This window comes from Leopardus geoffroyi, chromosome B3 (assembly GCF_018350155.1).
Source record: "Leopardus geoffroyi isolate Oge1 chromosome B3, O.geoffroyi_Oge1_pat1.0, whole genome shotgun sequence".
NCBI lineage: Eukaryota > Metazoa > Chordata > Mammalia > Carnivora > Felidae > Leopardus > Leopardus geoffroyi.
In genome coordinates, this window is record NC_059337.1 from 121,677,397 (window position 1) to 121,698,125 (window position 20,729).

The 20,729-nt window shown below is 47.7% G+C and overlaps 1 long non-coding RNA gene across 1 annotated transcript in view; it reads right to left on the bottom strand.

Moving 5' to 3' along the window:
- The window catches only part of LOC123584114, a 139,744-nt gene that overhangs the window by 67,905 nt on the left and 51,110 nt on the right, over nt 1-20,729 (bottom strand). The window contains exon 3 of the long non-coding RNA XR_006705168.1: nt 5,379-5,502. This is a non-coding gene — a long non-coding RNA (uncharacterized LOC123584114). The remainder of the gene's footprint in view (nt 1-5,378; nt 5,503-20,729) is intronic.

Consider the following 20,729-nt stretch of genomic DNA (forward strand, 5'->3'; position numbering starts at 1 on the left):
GTCCCGGCCGCTGGAGCATGCCTTGAATATCACTGAAGTTATAAAACTCCACTAAAAGCTTATGAAAGACCTGCCTCCACAGCAAAGAAAAAAAAAGACATCCGGGTAAATTCTGGTGAGGGTGACGTTTACTTACACATTAGTGTTAATGAGTGTGCAGCTGGATGCCCCGGTGTCTACATTACGTACACTGAGCTCCCTGCTTGCTGGACACACACACATAACCCTCCCTAACACTGGGGGACCAGACCCTGGCTGGTCTTTCTCTGGCCTGCTCCAGCTGCGGCTACAGATGACTCTGGCCTGACTGACGGCACCTTTATTTCGTGAGGACAGAGACTCAAACATCAGTTCTTTCCTCTGCCCTGAACGTCTCCTGGAGAACGGACAGGGGGCCGGCGGCGGTGGGGAGGGGAGGGAGGGCAGGAAACGGAAAAAGAGAGAGGGGGCAAGAAATAAGGAATAGGAAAGAAATAGATTCCTGAGCCCCTCAAGGGGTAATAATAGCTAACAGTTTCTGAGCACTGACTTTCGATCAGATGCTGTGCTACCTTCGTGTTCAGTATTCAATTCTTCAACACAACTGTGAGCTCAGTTTAAGGACGTCCATTTTACAGAGGTCAAGTAAAGTGTGCTCCAAGAATGATGTTGCCTCAGCTCGGCTCATTCTTAGTCGAATCAATAATCATGACCCTGGGGTAGAATGCAAAGTGGTCTAAAAGGAAGACCTTCCCATGCAGCACTTGTGTGAGTGTGTGTGGGGGGTAGGGGTAGGGGGCAAGGAGGGCATTCTTTCCCCATTCAGATAGCCAGTTAGTCACTATGCCTAGGGGAGAGGGGAACGCCACTGGTATTTAGTTGGGGAAGACAGAGATGGAAACACCTTAGGTTGTAAAGAATAACACTCTGGTTGGGAAACACTGCATCCTCTGACCCTCAGCACCCCCCCTCCCCCCACCTCTGTAGTGTGGACCACACCACCGGCATTATCAGGTTATAATGAGCATTGAATGACATGTCGTCTGGAAGGCACCAGCTACCACGGTGCAGCAGACCTTGTCAGAGCCCCAGCTGTACCCTTGGGCTGTGTACCATTTCTGAGCAGGCTGACCTCACCTCTACCTAAAGGCATCTGCATCTTTTTCCAAGAGCTTCTGTGGCTGTGAACGCTTGCTGTGGCCTCCCAGGACAAGGCAAGCTTGAGGCATGCCACGCCCTCCACCGAGGCTGGTGGAGGCTGGCGTTTAAGAGGCTTGTGAGCCGCACTATTTCCAGAACTCTCCAGTAGGACGAACCTCCAGTGTCCTTGGGTGGTAACCAGCTTCCTTCCCTTCTCTGTGTCACTGCCCCCCTACTTCTCGTGCTGCCTGAGATCCCCTTCCAACTAAATCATTTGCTTCCAGACCTTGTCTCGGGGTTGCTTCTTGGGAGACCCCATTTAAGACACACACTAAACAGTTAAATGTTGATCCTCTTTCCTCCGTGCCCTTGTTGGTTTATATGTTTTTTCAACCTAAAGCTCCTATCATGAAAGCCTGTGTGTCTTCACACAGGGGTCCTGCAACTTTTACTAACTGTGAACGGTGAATTCGTTAGTTCCTCTCTCTGGCGCATTAGCAACATTATTAAAATTGGGTGGGGAGGGCAGTCCATTAAGCCTCATAAACTGAAAACAACTTCTTCCTGGACAGTGTGCACACTACCATTTCCCCTTTAGGACTGGGAACCCCCACCACCCACCCCCAAGCCAAGGAGGAGAGGGGGCCTTGTGGGGCAACCGTGAGAGATGCGTCAGGCCTCAGGCAGCTGAGGGGCTGTGTTGGGGAGAGGTCCAGTGCGCGCATATGAACTGCAGAGCTGTACTGGCCAAATCACGCCTCGTGAGCACAGCAGTGCTAGAGGCTGGCCGAGGCGAAGCTTCGGGGAGGCGAGCAGCCCTGCCCTCGAGAAAAGAGCCAAAGCTCTGGCTAAAGGGACAGCCAAACAACGATGCCATCCGGAGCCCAGCAGATCTCCGTGAGCTCCAAGAAGGCGGCCTCATTATGGAAGGGCTGGTTTTGAAGCTGGTCCCTGCCCCTTGAATCAGCTTGAATTCACTTTCATTCCCTCCTCAGGACGATTCTATTCCTTCCAAGTTTATGTCCCTTTCGGGGAAGCGAAGTCATGCCCAAACGGCTTGGGAAATGTCCTGAAGACATACACGTTGGCCACCTCATCTGCTTTTCTCAAATGCTGATGGCAAGGCCACCGTCACGCCAAAGCCCTCCCTGGGGACCTCTCAGCCCTGGTTGCCTGTGATGTGTGATGCACCACCCAGGGCGACGGCTGAGGGACAGACCTGGTCGGCCCACATCGATGTGTCTTGCTACGTAACCATCAGGAGCTTTGGTCTCGCCCAGCACTCGCCCACTAGGCCTCCCTGAACAAGGCCTTCACCCATTTGTCCCAGATTCCACAACTACAGAGGTGATGTGTAATAACAAGCGTTTAAGAGTTTTGAGAATTACGTGAGATGGTGCACTTCAGGAGCCCACGAGAGTTTCCGATGTGGAATACCCAATTCGTAAACCTTAGCTAGGAGTAAGAAATAGTGATAGCAGCAGCAGAATGGTCAGAGGGGTGGAGGGCTCAGGGTGGACTTGTTTCTCGTGTCCTCGCTAGCAGCGGGCACAAAACACTGCCCATAGACCACGCCTGATAAATACTGGCATGGAAGAATGAGCCAACCATGCCAGGCTGAAGACACTGTTTAAAGTGGCAATTTAAGGGGCGCCTGGGTGGCTCAGTCGGTTAAGCGGCCGACTTCGGCTCAGGTCACGATCTCGCGGTCCGTGAGTTCGAGCCCCGCGTTGGGCTCTGTGCTGACAGCTCAGAGCCTGGAGCCTGTTTCAGATTCTGTATCTCCCTCTCTCTGACCCTCCCCCGTCCATGCTCTGTCTGTCTCTGTCTCAAAAATAAATAAACGTTAAAAAAAATAAATAAATAAAATAAAATAAAGTGGCAATTTACTGCGCGTTTACCAGATCCCAGTTCCTGTGCCAACCATGTCACATAGATCTCCTGATTTTGTGTTTAGGTCATTCCCTCCTGTTGAGGTTTCTTCCACAGGGAGTGAGGTCTACCCGCTGAAACACCCCTGGGTCTCTCTCTCTCTCTCTCTCTCTCTCTCTCTCTCTCCTTTAGGGAGCAACTCATCTGATTGGTGAGTTGGGAGGAAGAACTGAGTACATGCAGCAGAACCTCTGCCTACCAGCCTCTTTGGGGGAAGTAACCCTTGGGCTCCCCGTTCCCGTGAGTGTTCCTGGGGTGCAGGTTCAGGGCTGCTGGGGGCCAAGTAGGTCTGTCAGTTCTGGGGCTCAGTATCAGGAAATCCTGTCAATACGAGTCACGTGTTATGACCTTTATCAATAATAATGGTGATGTGGGGCCTCCATATGAGGACTCCTATTTATTTCAGGAACTGGTTCAGGCCCTGGTGGGAAAGGGCAGTATTATTATTTTTTTTTTTTTTTACTCCTTTCTTAACATTAACATAATCTCTGCACCAACCCCATGATGTAGATGTCAGTAGCATCCTTTTTTTTTTTTTTTTAAGCATAGAGACATTAAGGGACTTGCCCAAGGTCACACAGGTGAGCTAGGATTCAGACTTGGGTGTTTTTGACTCCAAAGAACGGTTCTTACCTATGCTCTACGCCTCATGGAAAGTTTCTGTCCCCACCATGCACTAGAGAGCATTTCAGTTTTAGGAGAAGACACCTTCAGGATCACCTGCTCAGGGACACCGGCCTGGGCCTGCCCCACATACCTCCCAGGGAAAAACCCTGGCAATCATCATCTTGGGGCCCCTTCCACCAGCCGGGCCTTCCCTGGAGCCTTCGTCTCTCAGAAGAGCCCCTCTACCTGCACGTTTTCTTCTCTCTACTCTTCACCACTTGGCAAAAATATCCCAAGCCCTGAAGGACATGAAACTCCAGCATATCCCTCCGTGAGCACGTTCAAGTTTCTCCCTGTTGGCTCTTCTTATAATTTCTTTTATTTATTCCTGGAGGCTCTCAGGACAAGCCCACTAGTTTCTCAGATGACTTGTTGGTGCTGTCGTGTGGCACCGTGGTCAGGGACAGAGCGCACCCTCACGTCTTTCCTATGCGATCTCGCCTTCAGGGCATTGGCAACACTCTTCGTGTGCTCCCGTTCTGCTGGCTGTTTACAGAGGCAAAGAGCGTAGAATCTGGAAGGGACTCTGCCTCCTCCTCATTTTCCTCTCCCTCCTCTTCTTCCTCCTTCACTTCTTTCTCAAATAACAACCTAGTTTTCTGCATCTGAAATATACTGACTTGTTGTAAACTCCAAGGATATGGAGTTGAAGGGGCCTCTACTTTTTTAATCTTATAGGTGAAGAATGAAGGCACAGAGAGGTTAAGGGATCTGCCTGAGGTCCCACAGCAAATGAGTAGCTGAGCAGACTAACTTGCAACCTCTTGACTCTCAGTCCAGTGCTCATCCTAGAATGCTGTGTGGTGAAACTGGTTCACTGGATTTATAGTCTTGACTTACGGAGTGCATAACTGAGTGAGGCAATCACATTCCATTCCTCACGCTACAGAAGTCAAGTTCTGTTGGATCTGTTCCGTCAGGGTCAGACCCCATCTCCTCCCGTCCTGCCCCTTGCTCACTGTTCTCACTGTTGTGCAAAGTCAGTTCCTGTCCCAGGGCCTTGACATTGGCTGTCCCCTCAGACCAAACTTCCTTCTCGGGTCTTTCAGTAGCTCCCTCATTGTTCAGATCTCTGCCCAGATGTCCCCATCTTCCTGGTATTGTCTCTTCTTTCCTGTCACTTTCTATGGCTCCCACCGTGCTTTATGTTTTAGAGCACCAACTACCTCTCTGAAACATCATTCGTACTTGTTCTCTTATTTTTGTCTGCCTCTGGGTAGAAATGTGAACTCCATGAAGGGAGGGACTTTGCCCTGCTCTCCCCTGTGCCCTGCTGTCCCCAGTGCCTACCACTCAGTAGATGATCAGTAAATGACAAATTTGTCTACTCTGAATATGCTATTGATCAGTAGTTGTTAGGATTGAAGTAGTTTATAGCACTGAGCATAGGGCAGCAGGCTCTCCAGATGGCCACTGTGAGACCCACAAGGAATTAAACGCCCGGGGTCCAGCCATGGCGAGCTGTCCTCATAAGTGTAACTGGATTCAAAAGCTCTTTGGAGCACAGCACATCTGACTCATGTAGGAGGAAGAGCCTCCACAGGACAATGGGGACACATCGCCTCCAATACTGAGTTGACGGACAAAAACACAGGAACCTGGATGGACCTTCGAGCAGCCCAGGCAGGATCAAGGCATTCTCTCCAGCATCCTGTTCTTACCAGATAACAGACGGTCTCCATGATGAGATGCCTCCTGCCCAGGGCTCCACTTCCTTGCTGGAACCCCACACTCCATCAGACCACCTTAGGAATGCATGTTGTTGGTGGTCACTCCATCTCCCACCTGCAAAGATAAGGAAGTGGATGTTAAGATAAGAACGCAGGCTGGCTGAGCCAGAAGTCAGCAATGAATGATCTGCTTTTCAGTCAGCAATTCCTGATCATGGAATTTGGGATATCAGTGGTGAGTGGGAGTCAGGGGGGAGTATTTTCAGGTCCAGTGGTCCCCCTTCTGTGACCTCCAGCATCAAAAATCACTGGGAGCCCAGAAACCCTTCTCCTGCCCCATGAACCCCTCAATCAAGGGAGGACAGAGTCACCACACCAAGACAGCCTCGTGTTCATCTCTCCTACACTGGTGCTGAGATGTTCAGATGGCAACCTGGTTCCATTTCCTGCCCTCAGCCCAAGCCAGGAACAGCTCTATCTGTGAAGACAGGAGAAGCCAGCCACGTACTGGGGTTGCACTGCCTTTATTCTATAGGGGAACATGAGAACGCTAAAATGCCCTTGAGGCTGCCCAGTGCTGCCCATCCCTAAAGATGGCTTTGGTATGCATGCTTCATTATACATTACTTATTGTTTTATTATTGTTATTATTATTTGAATAAATGTCCAGAATTAATAAGATTATGTGCTAAGCACTGTTCTAAATATATTCCTTGTATAAATTAATTCTCATAATAGGACCTTATGAGGTAAGTACTGTTATTACATCCATTTTCAGATGTGGAAAACTGAGGCACGAAGTGGTAACTTTGAACAAGATTATGAAGCTAGTGGATGGTAGAAAGGGATTTTAACCAGGCTATTTGTACTGTATGTTGTTGAAGCTATGAATTTTCCTCTTAGTGTAGCTTTAGCTATAGCCTTGAGTTTGCTGTTTGTACGGTTTTCATTGTAATGACTGTGTAAATATTCTAAAGCTTCAGTATTTATTTCACTATTGAAGCAAGAGTTGTTTAGAAGAGAGTGTTGAAATTTTCAGGTGGTTTGAAGTGTGTTCTTTTTGTTCATTTGCTTGTTTGTTTTTATGAGTTAGAACTCTCTGATTATAAGGAAAATATCTCCATCTGACTTAAGTAAAAGAGGAGATAAGGATATAAGGATATAAGAGCTTTGTGAACTTCAAGGGCAAGAGTGAAGGGGAGACTCTTACACAGTCACATATCAGTGACTGGGAAGTCATCAGGAGCTTCCCTCAGGATCTAATCTCTGTTCCCTCCTATGTATATATATCATTCTCTCTCTCTCTCTCTCTCTCTCTCTTCCCCAACATATTTCTTCTATCTATCTTCAGTTCATATGGCAGATGGTGATCACTGATGGTTCTCAATTTTGTGTACTGAACATCCATCCATCTGAGAGAAGATATTCCTCTCTCTGTGTCTTGATTGCAAATTCCCAGGGAAGGAATTCTGGCCCATCTGGCTCAAGTGTCCAATCATCAATCAATCAGTCAAAGCCAGGGGGTGGGGTCAAATTGTACTATATGGCTTCTGGAATCCCAAAGCAGGGAGACATAGTTATGCATATTATGTGACTCAACTGGGCACACAAAAAATAATGCTGCTTATTGTTTTATTATGTTATTTATCTGTCAGTTTACTACATTATGAACACAAAGTGTACTCTGTTTTCTTTTTGCCTTTAGGAACTTATAGAGATTTCCTCAATTAGGTTTTTTTTTCTCATTTGCTTTCATACAAAGAAAGATAAGGTAAAGTCTCCTGCCTCTACAGTTTCTGTCCATTTTTTACTATATTTTCATGCTATCTTGTTTGGCACATAAAGTTTCAAGTATATTGCATTCAGTGTAAAAATTATATTCTTGTTCTCTGGGATGTTTGGTAAAATCATAGAGTCTCGAGGCTGGAGGAGATCTTAAAGTCATTTAGTTCAACCCCTTCAGAAACTTGACTGCCTTCTCCAACATTCCCCAAGTGGTCATTCAGCCATGTTTGTACTCTTCCAGTGATGGTGAACATGTGTCTTTCCTCCTATCTGGGAAGCCCGCTCCATTATTGGACTGCTATGACAACCAGAAAGTTCATTCTCAATGAACTGGATGGGTTCTGCCTTCCTGTCACTTCTTCATCTTGGTTCTCACATTGAGCATCTTCTCTCCTTCACATTTTTCAGATCAGTTCCTAGAAACTGATCTGAAACACAAAACCAGAGCCCCTCTTTCTGGACCCCTTTTCTAGTGGCTTCTGATATAACAAATGTATCACAAACTCTGAAATGCCAGTTGGGAAAGAGCTACTTTAATCCAAAAGTCTTCTTGTTTCTGCCCCTCAATCTATGAGGGATTCTCTTATTTTTTTAAAAAGTTTACCTATTTCTTTTGAGAGAGAGTGTGAGTGTGTGAGAGGGGCAGAGAGAGAGAGAGAGAAAGAGAGAGAGAGAGAGAGAGAGAGAGAGAGAGAGAGAGGGAGAGAGAGAATCCCAAGCAGGGGCTTGGTGCAGAGCTCAAACCCATGAACCATGAAATCATGACCTGAGCCAAAATCAAGATCTGACACTTAACTGACTGAGCTACCCAGGTTCTCTTAGAAGGGATTCTTTTAAAAGTTAAGGCTGTGTTTTCTTTGCCTCCATTTCCCCTAATTTCATCACAGGTCCTAGGAACAAGTTTACAAATAGCAATTCCTCATGGGGCAGGGTAAGAGACAGAGAAGCAAGAAAGACAAAGCAAGAGAGAAAAAGAGAGAAGAGTGCAGTGTTTATGTCCTGGAGGATGCCTTCAGAGCCCTGGTGGGCAGGCAGTGTTTTGGAAAACAGAGCCACTTGGAGAGACTGATGACCATGGGTGGAAAATTGCTTACAGCTTGTCAGTGGATAAAGCTTTTGGAGTGAGAAGTAGATGTCACAGGGAGCACTGCCACTGTCCAGGTTGCTCATCTGAGCATCGCCATTGGAGGTGGGCATTCATTTTGTTTGTGTGTGTATGTCTCCTCCAGCTAGGATGTAAGCTCCATGTAACCAGGGATTCCCCCCCTCCATATTATTCACTGCTGCACCCTCAGCGCCTAGAACAGCACCTGGCACATAGGAGGCACTCAATAAATACCTGTTGAATAAATGAATGAATCTACACAGCTCAGCTTTCTTAAATACTGTGCTCCCTCCTCCCCACCAAGTCATCTGTTCTTTCTCTTCCCTTAGATGCAAGAGAAGAACCCACTTTCACCACCCATTCCTCCTGGATTCTTCTCTTGGCCACACCATCAGGCTTTGTCAGTGGCTTCACAGAGGGAGAACACTATTTACAGAGAAATAATGGAAACAGAATTGGAGAATATTGAGCATCCTTGGTTCTACCCTTTAAAAAAATGTAACTTTCTGATCCCTAAAATTCCCACGTCACTAACATCTTTGGCTAAAAACATTTGCATTAGTTTCCTATGGCTGATGTAACAAATCATCACAAACTTCGTGGCTTAAAACAACAGAAATTAATTTTTCTCACAGTTCTGGAGACCAGAAGTCCAAAATCAAGGCATTGGTGGACTCATGCTCTCTCCAGGGACTCTATGAGAGAATCCAGATTCTGACGGCTGCCAGCATCGCTTAGCTGGTGGGCACATCATGCCATCACTTAAAGGACAGCATCTTCAAATTTCTCTCTGCTGTCTTCACATAGCCTTTTCCTGTGTATAGTCAGTTTTCCCTCTTCTCCTGTTGTGAGGATACACTTGAGTGAGTGCCTTTAGGGCTGACTAGATAATTCAGGATAATCTCCCCATTTCAAGATCTTTAACTTAATCATATCTGCAAAGACTGTTTTCTTTTATGAGGCAACACCTACAGGCTCTAGGGATTAGGACCTGACATCTTTGGGGGCCATTATTCAGCCTCCTAGGACTCTGAAGGCCACTACTTAAATATGCATTCAATTGACAAACATTCTTTCGGTATCTACCCTATGCCGGACTCTGGGGAGGACACTAGCAAACAAGGCTGATGTGAGTGCTCCTCAAACCCACACTCTGGTGAAAGATACAGCACAACAAGCAAGCCCATAGGTCCTGAGTGCTAATCAGCTAGTCAGTCACCTAGCAAGGTCTTGCCTCTGTAGATTCCAGGACAGGTATGTTTTGACAGGTCAAGAGGACCAATATGTTAGGGAATTTTGAAGGAAGGGAAGGAGGGGAAGCCTCAATCATAATTACCATCTACTTAGGACTTACTATGCCTTAGGCCCTATGCCAAAAGCTGTAACACATTTCTAATCCAGTCCTTACAGTAAGCCCAGGATATAGGTCTGATTATCCCCAGTTTACTGATTATTCCCAGATTGGGAAACTGGGGCTTGGAGATGAAATGGTTTGTCTAGGGTCTCACAACCAGTAAATGACCAAGCTGAAGTTTGAACACAGGTCTGTCACACTTCAGTGTTGTTAAGCAGTCATGATTCCACCTAAGTCATCTGACGAGACAGGGCACCAGTTAGGTTGTGGGTACTGAGAGAGGAGGGGTGGCAGTATTGGGTGGTGGAAAGAGCTGCATTCTGGTCCTAATTGCTCAGTCATCAGTTTGCGTGTCCTTGAGTAAGTCACTTTACCACTCCAGCCTCAGCTTCCCCATGCGTCACATGAAGGAATGGGGCTAGATGAGCTCAAAGGCCCCATTTAACTCACATTCTCTGCATCCAGCATGGAGGGCCAATATAAAAACTCCAGTATCCTCACTCTTTGGCCTTGGACAGGAGCTCACATCAAGCACCCAGGATCCCCCAAAGCTGAACACAGTAGAAGACAGTGGGCCATAGAGCCACTAGAGTAGAATTACATCATGATTTAGCCATCACACAAAACCAATGGCCCAGGGAACTCCAGTGGGGGATTTGGAACTGACTCTGCAGGCCATTCACTTGAGCCCAGCCTAGGTTCTGAGCACACAGAAACCCTATGGCTTCTCTACCCACCTCTCAGGGGAGGAGGGCGGGGGTTGGTGAGCATCCTCAAGGGGAGAATTCCATGAGATATTCCAGAACCCAAGGGAGACCCAGACTCTTAGCTCTAATCTCCACTGATTGCAGGGTGTGGACTAGTAGTCTGACCCTTACAGAGGGTCATCGATCTCTGACAATTTGATTAAAACTTAGAATGCTCTCCCCAGAAATATTCTCACAAGTATGTATACAAGTATGTATTCTGTAAAGCCCATTCATGGTCACCAGGTGGAGAATCCTTGGTGTAGAGGATGAACCCTCTGATTGGACTTGTTCCAGGAATAAATGGAGGGCTGAGGAAAGGGTCAAGGCCACTCAGAAGTGACTTTATTTTCAGAGCATCTCATGTGATTCAAAAGCTAATATCTTTGTTTGGAAGGAAGGACTCTGAGAGAAAGAGAGCAGAGTGACATTTATAGCACATCTGTAGGGCGCCTGGGTGGCTCAGTTGGTTAAGCATCTGACTTCAGCTCAGGTCATGATCTTGCGGTTCCTGAGTTCAAGTCCCACATTGGGCTCTGTGCTGACAGCTCTGAGCCTGGAGCTTGCTTCAGATTCTGTGTCTCCCTCTCTCTCTACCCCTGTCCCTCTCCTGCTCACGCTCTGTCTCTCTCTCTTTCTCTCTCAAAAATAAATAAACATTAAAAACATTTTTTTTAATCCACTGCTAAAAAAAAAACCATATCTCATACAATTCTGAACCGGCTGCTTTATTTTCTTTACATCTGTCTTGGGATTTGGAAAATCCAACCGTATTTCTATTTCCTTGGTGATCTGGAATTTCATCCAGAAAAACAGATCCTAGGAATGATACTAGTTGGCAAGCAGCTAGGACAGTCCCTCTCTCCTATGATGGTTTTTCCTTGCCTTTCAGCAGTCCTGGGTTGTCCCTTCCTCCATCCTATAACACACTTTCTGACCCACATAAACTGAGATAAACTATCTATCTGGAATCAGAGCCAGCCAGAGTTTTGAAAGTCTCTGGGCAAGGTACCCTACCCAGCATTGCAGTGCTAGTTTGGGTATCACAGGATGCATCTCGGAGAAATCTGAAATTTTTTTCCCAATCTTTTGGGGGGTCACTAATGCTTCTGAGAATCTGATAAAGCTACACACCCCTCATTAAAAAATGTGCTCTGAAACAGACCTTTACAACCACAAGGTTCACAACCTCCCTAAAGCTCTAGAGCTGTTCCATCCAAGATGGTATATAACCACAAACCACATGTGGACCCCTTGAAATGTGGCCAGTCACAACTGAGATATGCTGTAAGTATAAAATACACACTGATCTTCAAAGACTTAGTGTGAGAAAGAGAATGTAAACTATATCATTAAGAATCATTCTGTGATTACAAGTTGAAATAACAATATTTGGCTATATTGAATTAAATAAAGTACAATATTAAAATTAATTTCACTTATTTCATAAGTCTTAGGAAATCCTGGATTTACAAATTACAAGTGTGTGCTTTAGATCCAACTCCCCACTGGCTACTTCCTGATGCAGTCAAGATGGCAGTGCTAGGGAGCACTCCCCACGATATACCTCTCTGCCTTCTCTTCCCTGGCAACCACCCGGGGCTGCAAAGAGGCTTGGGACCAGGGAGACACCTGCCTAAGGAAAAAGGCCCCTAGTCAGGTGCTAGGAAGATGTGACAGCCCCTTAGCAGAGACAGAGCACAGAGCCTTCAGATGTGGTCAGGGAGCCCTCAGCATGAGAATGCCCCAGGGTGAGTTTTTGCACTTCCTGCTGGTCCGCCAGCCTCACGCAGAGATCTCCAGGCCCAAGGTCTGGGGTCTGCAGCTCCTAAGGACCTGGCCTCAGCTGGCCACACAAAGAGGAATGCTCCCACGTGCCCAAGGAAACATGAAGACCACATAGTGGTTTCCACCATTGCTCCCCAGATATATTCTAGTCCCAGGCAACAACAGCTAAAAGGACCCAGAAATGACATAGATGTCTAACCCCTCATCTTAAAGACGGAGGAACTGAGATTCAGATGGGTCAAGTGACTTGCCAGGGCACACAGCTGCTTGGTAATATCACCAGGGTCTGACACAAAGCCTGGGGCTCAGTAAACACATGCAGCATTAATGAGAAAACAGTTGACCCAAGGAAGGAATGCAGATCTCTCCTGGCAAAGACCAGTGCCCCTCTTGCTACGCTCACGGACATTCTATCCTCACTCCTCCTTCAAAAAGTGGGGATTTTTACTCTATTGATGACTATAGGGAAGGATGTGAGAGAAAAACAAGGAGCAGAACAGGATCTGAAAGGAGAGATTTGACTTGAGAGCCATCATTAACTGTCACCATCCCTTCTTCCCCCATGGGGATTTTAGGATCTCCACAAACCCCAGGTCCTCTCACTTCTGGACACCCCATCGCACTGCTTATCTAACCCTACAGCCTACATTAAATAGAATTTATCCCTATTTGAGAGTTGATTTGAAATTAGCTGCTAACATGTTAGGATTTACAGATACAGTAAAACCTTGGTTTGCGAGCATAATTCGTTCTGGAAACATACTTGTAATCTAAAGAATTTGTCTGTGAAAACAAATTTCAAGAACCATTGACTCGGTTGTGATCACGTGACATTCGGCATCCTGTACTACTCATATTACAAGACATCGCTCCTTTATCAAGTTGCAATTTATTAGAAATGTTTGTTCGTCTTGCAGAACACTCACAGAACAAGGTACTCGCAATCCGAGGTTTTACTGTATTTAATTAAAACATTATTAACTTTAATATTTGGCTTTTTCGTCATTGTTGTTAAGCCTCAGGCATTGTCACAGGACTTTGCAAACTCGGAACCCAAAGACAGGGCAGATACTCAGCTGGTGCACTCCAGTACGGCTGAGTACTGTTTGCTTCTCCTGCCCACTCCATTGGACAATGCCCATGCCCTCCAGATGTGAAGCCTTTGAACATTACCCCTGCCCGTGGGATACGATGGCCCTGTCTTCCGTAGGCTTGCTTTGTCATGGATGAGCAACAACTTTAATTAACACTCTCCATTTCTTCTCTTGCAGAAGGAAGGAACAAGTTATAGGGGGTAAAAATCAGAGGTCCACTCGGGCCCCATCCTCACAGGGGATGGCTCACATGGCAGGAGCAGGGTCCCACAGCCACTGACCACACAGATATTGACACTGCTCACTACAAATGATAACCAGGGGACGCACACACAGCACTGGAGAGCACATTCACACTCGTGTTTCCTAACAGGGGAATGGAGAACGTGAGGGTGCATCTGCTGTCGCCTGCCTCTCCAGAAACCTGAGTCCTGGGGTAAACATCTGGGCCCCTCATCAGGTGCAGGGAAGACCACATAATCCCTCCCCTATGAGGTGCACACATCTGGCTCGTGGGAGGCAAGGGGCTGTGGAAGGGAGGTGTGCCCTGAGACCCCATGGAGGCCCCACCCCCATCAGAACGTCACACTGCTGGGCGTGTCCAGCTGGTACCATAAAGTCCTCCAGGGGCTTGGGGAGGAGCGTGGGCTGTGGAGTCAGACGCTCCTGAGTTTGAGCCTTGGCTCAGTCACTTGCTAACTGTGGGAAAGGTTACCAGATCTCTCTTCCTTCTCTTTATCTCTAAAACGGGGGGAGACCTTGTACCCTTAAAGGGTTGTTGTGAGGATGAAGGGGGGTGTTGCTTATAAAGCACCAATCCCATGAAGCCAATCAAATCACCTGCTTTCCTGTTCCAGGTCACATGCCCCTTTGAATACTCCCAGTCCAGCCCAGGGGGGAAGTTACACAGCCAAGGGGTTCAGACCCTGGAGTCAGGGGGCCTGGATCTGAATCCGTGCCCTGCCACTTACTACCTGTGTGACTTTGGGCCAGTAACTTCAACACTCTAGGCCTCCTCATGGGTAAAAAGAAATAAAAATACCACATACATCTAAGCGTTGTTGGGAAGATTAAATGAATTAATAGACTAAAGTGTTTGAAACAGCACCAGGACCGTAGGAAACCCTCACTACCTCCCAACTGTTGTCGCTATTATAGCAGGTTCTCAGTAAAAGCTAACCAAATTCAAGTTTATCTACAAGACGTCCTGGGGAAGAGATGAAACCTCCTTTCTACTTTCCCAAGTACCCATGCTTCCCTACTAGAAAACCCACAAGAGGGTGGGTGCCACAGCCCTGCCTGGCTTGTGCCGAGCTGGACACTTTGGAGGTGCTTTTCTCATTTTTATTTATTTTCTTTTCTCCAGTGTCCCTGAAAGGAACGTGAAAGGTGGTGTGGCAGAGGAGAAACTGACATCAAAACAAGAAGCAAAGGGCGCCTGGGTGGCTCAGTCGCTTGAGTGTCCAACTTTGGCTCAGGTCATGATCTCGTGGTTGGTGAGTTTGAGCCCCACATCGGGCTCTGTGCTGACAGCTCAGAGCCTGGAGCCTGCTTCAGATTCTGTGTCTCCCTCTCTCTCTGCCCCACCCCATTCACACTCTGTCTCTCTCTCTCCCCAAAATAAATAAACATTAAAAAATTAAAAAAAAAAAAAACAAAAAAACAACAAGAAGCAATCCTCTTTACCTTTCATACGTCTTGTCCACTCAGCTTTCATCCACATCGTACTCAGGAAGAAGCACCCACACAGGATAAAGGGAGAGGCCTGGAGGGCCCTGGAGGAGTGTGACCACATCAGGGCATCTCGGTCTAGAAGAGGTTCACTGTTCAAAGGGTGGGCCGTGGGCCAGCAAGCAGCATGAGCACCAGAGAGAGCTCATCAGAAATGCAGAATCCCAGCCCCACCCCCACGAAGATGTAGTGAATCAGAACCTGCACTTTAACCAGTTGCCCAGGTGATTCATTTACATTGTAAAGTTTTGAGAAGCATCTTCACCTGAACCCCTAAGAGCAAGTATAACGCCCCTCTCGATCTGTTGGGAGGATTACTGGAGCATGTGTATGGAATTGCTTTTGTGGAGGAGCCAAGAGGGCTCCAGCCTATTCCCTTTTTACTGGGAGGGTAGGAGAGTACATCCCAACGCGAGCCCGCTCACACTGAAATGATGGTGGCCGCCCCCAGAGCTGCTCCTGCTTGGACAAGGTCCCTGTCGCTTTTCCCCAGCGCTCCTCTGTGACTACCTAAGACCCGAAAGCCTCGGTGTGAAGGGAGTCCTAGCCGCCCGCATGATTTCTAGGAGACCTGCCAGACTAACATTCATTAAGCCATAAAGAGGGCCACCCTGGAATAGTGCAAAGAACATGGCTTCAGAGACGAACAGGGCTTTAAATCCTGGCTCTTCCCCCTCCTAGCTGTGATTTTGAACAAGTCAGCTCAGCTTTTCTGAGCCTCAATTTCTGCATCTGCACAATGGAGATACTCACACAGACTTTTTCAGACCTCTGTGAGATGAGGTACATAAAGTATCTAATACAGCACCTGGCTCACAGGTGCTCAGTAGATGATGCTAATGGCATTAGTTACTGTTATAACCAGTAAGAATTATTACAATGTCCATGATAGATATCTGGTTTCCCAGTAAGCATGAGGAGCCTGAGCTAGGCAAAAATTTTGGACCTACAATAGCTCAAGGGAAATAACCAGCCATTGACTCATTATTCAAGCATTTATTAATCTCCAACTGTATGTAAGGGAGCTTTGTGTAGCAGAAAGAGCAGAGACTCTGCTGTCAGAAGAGCCAGGTTTGGGGTGCCTGGGTGGCTCAATTAATCGTCTGACTCTTGATTTCGGCTCAAGTCATGACTTCACAGTTTGTGAGATCGAGCCCTACATTGGGATCCACACTGACAGTATGGAGCCTGCTTCGGATTCTCTCTCTCCCTCTCCCCCTCCCCTGCACATGCATGTGCTCGCTCTCTCTCTCTCTCTCTCTCTCAAAATAAATAAATAAACTTAAAAAAAAAAAAAAGAGCTAGCTTTGAATCTCCAAGGCTCTTCCTTGATCTAGGATTCCAGAATGTGTTGGCTTTCAGTGGAATGAGGGAGACAAAAGTACCCGAGAGCAGGATCAAGTCTGAGTGTCACCAAATCAGGGAGGATTGTTTCTTTGCCGAGGGAAAAGGATATGACTGGGGAGAAAAGGGATGAAACTAGAGAGTGCAGCATGGAATCCCTCCCCGCCCTGCCCCCATCACAGGGAGTCAGGAACAATCTCGCCTTCAAACCAGACTAACGTTTGATTTTCTATTCCCTGAGGAAGTTACGATACTCCTTTAGAGCCACAATCCTCAAACTCCCATGTGCATCAGTGTCACCCAGAGAGCTTGTTAACTCTGCAGATTACTGAGCTCCAGCACCTAGAACCAAATTCAGTAGGTCTTAGAATGCACATATTGAACAGGTGTTTCTGGTACGGGAAGAGGCATTCTGCCTTAGGAACAGAAACCCACTTCTGACTCCAAACTCTGTTCTTTCTCTATCACACTAAGGTCTCCTGGAAGGATGGATGGACACATGGAGGTGGGTAGATGATGGGATAAATGGATGGGTGGATGGTCAGACAAAATGAATGACGGCTTCCCTCACCTGTGTCCCTAAGGCTGTGGACAGGTAATAGAAGCTGGGGCCCTGTTCTATTTGCCTCTGCTGTCTCCTTACCACCGTTCCTGGGAAGGAGTTGAGCTCTGGAGTGCTGGCCCGATGATTCCGGGACACTGATCAATGCCTGCTTAGGAGGGTGGAAAGGGTATGAGCTCTGGAATTAGAATATATGTGTTCAAGTCTAAGCTCTGGTACTCCCTGGTTATATAATCACATGGAATTCACACCTTTGCTGAGCCTTGAGTTTCTCATTTGTAGAAAGAGGACACAAACACCCAACCCACAAGATTGCTGACGACTAAAGTGTAATGAGCGCTAGCTCATTTCCCCAGATAAGAACACAATTGCCAGCCAGCCCGCATTGCCTTTTCCCTCCTGATCTGAAATCCTTAAGGACGATCGAGTAACGTCTCACATTTGCACACATCTCGCTTTCAGGGACATAGGTCCCGTCTGAGTCTCGCAACAGTGTGTTGCCTCTGGTGACGCAGGTGGGGGTTACGATTCCCAGTTGACAGGTTGCTGAGGGGAGGAGAAAGCAGCAAAGTAAAGCCACTTATCCCAGATCACCCTGACAGTGGAGGAGCTACAGATCTCAAGGGCATCTTTTGATTCTAAGTCTGGGGGGGGCCTCTTAACTGCTCCCCATTGCCCCTTCCTGAAGAGGGCGATCTCACATTAAGCCCTAAAATCGCCTTTGCCGTAGCTTGGGAGGGGGGAGGATCACAGCTAAAATTAAACTGGTCCCTTAAATGTCACGAGATTGCAATTGGAAGCGTTGGAATGTTCAACTCCTACGCATCCACATCTTGCTGTTTAAGACTGGTCCCGCGGAAGGCACTCCTGGAAACTCTTGGAATCGTTTCTTCAAGTCTGTTTCGTGGACTCTTTACCCCTCTGGCCTTCAGAAGGCATTTGCGTCCTGGTTTCTGATAGAGGAGGCTCTGTGAGCGGACAGAGTCTATTTATTCTAACTTGCTCTGTCGCCTCTAATGTACTGTCACACAAGTGACTTGCTGTGCGATGCTAGAAAGGAAACAATAAAATGCACGATTAAGAGTGTGGCTAATGCCTCCCAGGGAATCGGGTTCTCTGGAGGTCACATTTCCCCGTGAATTCATTGCCTGTGGAAGGCTTTCCCATGGCCTTCACGGGAGGCTCTGTTGTTGGTCTCTGTGGAGGTCTGTGTTGCCCTTTTCCGCATGGAGTTGGGGATTAGGTGGGAAGCGGGAAGTGGAGAATAGACAAGGCAGGCAGGGCCAACTTCCCCCACTGACCCTCCAAGGTGAGAAGGGACCCGCCTTCTGTGGGAGTTGTCTCTCTTCACCCCTGAGTCCAACCCTTGCTTGAAAGAGCCTGTCCAGCTCTGGCTTTTATGACTCAAATGACCTAGAACAAACAGATCCCACTGTGCTATTATTTCTCTGATTTTTTTAAGTAAGTCCAAGCCTTCCCAGTTCTCTCCTTTTGGAAGAGACTAAAGGCTTACGGTCCTCCTTGGATTCTTTTAACAAAGACAGTCGATAAGAAAGACACCTCCCTCCAGCCACATGGGCACAGTTACTGGGGCAATACTACCTCCATATTTTCAGTAGATGGAAGTTGCAGGGATCTAAGAAAAAGCCACAAGAAGGGAACCAATATGAATGACATATAATCATGTGCTGGGCCTTTATGTGGCCACCTCCAACCTCACACGGCCAGGCGTAGTAGATCTCTGGTCTGGCTAACTCTAAGGCAATATTCTTCGTTGGATGATCCTACATGTGGCATTCTCTCAGGAGACCCATGAGGTAAGAGAGAGTCTAAAAGCATCATTGACAACAAGAGGATGTGACACAGCCCTGCTGGGGACTGTAGCAGGGAAATTAGATCTCACTCAAGAAGCTGCATCCAAGCACCTGCCCAGTGGTCCTTGACCCCACTCTTGGGGGAAACCGTACACAGAAGGCCACAGTAAGGGCACACTAGGAAGAAGAAGGCACTGGGTAAATTGTGAAGTAGAAAACTTGGGTTTTAGTTCTTTTGTTCTCTCAAGCCTGGGAGTCTCATGCTCCCTCCTGCCCAGCCTACACCCTGTTAACATGCCTGTCCTTTTCTTCAAGATACCAGGATAGGTGTCAGCTGATAGGACCAGGTGTCACATGGTCCATCTGATAAATTCATCTGAGTTCCTGGGGTCAGCAAGGGAGCCAGGGAAGCAGCAGTATCTGCAGCCTTCTGACGCCAGAATCAGCACCTGGCATGCAACCCTCAGCGACTTCCACCTAGAAACTTCACGCCAACAGGGATGACGACCAGCCCGTAGGGAGAAGGGGCCATTTGACATCCTTCGAATCACATCCTGGTAGGATGGGGAACGACACCTCAGGCTCCTGTGACTCCAACCTGCTGGCCTATGTCCTAACAGAACCCCCTTACCATCTCTCGCTCTCCGACACAGGCTCCTTGGAGCTTTAACAGAGGTCTGATGTCTGTATGTTCTCCATGCATTTCAGTGCAAGATGCCGGGAAAACTGCCTCCAAGACTTTGCCTCTTTGCAGCCTCCCCTTCTGTCTTATCCCCAGCCGTTGCTACTACCACCATATCCAGCCCTGGGGGTTGGGGGATGAAAATTCAGCCCCCCTCCTGCCCTCCCAGCCAAGGAAGATCTCCAGGAGCTAGCTGGCGCCTATCCTTCAATGCCACATTATAAAGGGGATCCATTCCAGGGTGAGGGGGGCGGTTGCTGATGAGTGGAGCTTGTGGGACAGAAGAGGCTGGGGTCTCAGGGTAAAAAGAGTTCCAGCAGAGCAGCTGCTCTGCCTCGAGCTAGAGAAGTGACTGGAAGGAGAGCCAGGGTTTCAGAAGAGGGGCATAATCTGCATGGACATGGCAGGTATCCCTTGCTTCAAGAGAGAGAGAGAGAGCAATTAGGGGCTGTCTTATGCATAACACAAGGAACCTGTACTTGATTTAAAAAATAGTAAGAGTGACCACAGGGTTCTCTGCCTAGTGACCATGCCCACCCTTGCCGGACCCCCGCCCACTGAAAGCATACTCGAGTTTGGGGTCACCTCTGCGGGCATCAGTGCACCCATACTGCACTGTCCCAGGAATCCGAGGACACCAAGAAGGCTTCAGAGCGGTCCAGGCTGGGTGGATCTCAAGACACGGGCTCTGCTAAACAAACCCGAAGGCTCTTTCCGGAAGTGACAGCCAAAGTGCCACGATGCAAATGGTGACAAATCAGAGCAGCTAGCGTAGGACTGGGCAGAGCACATTGTCCTTCTCTTTGTGTGTTTAATTTGGGGGCATCTCAGGCAGCCCAGGATGGGTTGGAGCTGCCAGTGGGGTAGGGGAGACCCACCGCGCGCTCCCAGCAGAAGGCAGAATGGCCAGTGAAAGGAGCTGGAGGAGAGGCAGCCAGGGGAGGACAAAAACCAGGGGCTCCGTGGGACACGCCGCTCCAGAGCTGAAACTTACAGATTCGCCAAAGCTGACTTTAAGCCGACCTTCAGCAGCGCTTCTTAGCAATGTACACCGGGCAATCGCTGGTAAATCTTTATTAATTTTAATTGGCGGCACCCATTTATAAGAACCATTAAAAAGGATAAATTGAGCCCATCCGGCGTAATGTCTTTTGTTAATTAGTTTGTCAGCACTGTTTTAATATCCCCTAATGACTTCATATTTCAGACCTGACATCAAAGGAGACGCTGTGAGAAAGGAAATGGTCTTATCACAGTGTACGGTAACGTTTTTCTTTTTTGAACAAAAAGTGTCCTTCCGAACGCTGACCAAGGTTAGATGTCATTTAATTCTCAAA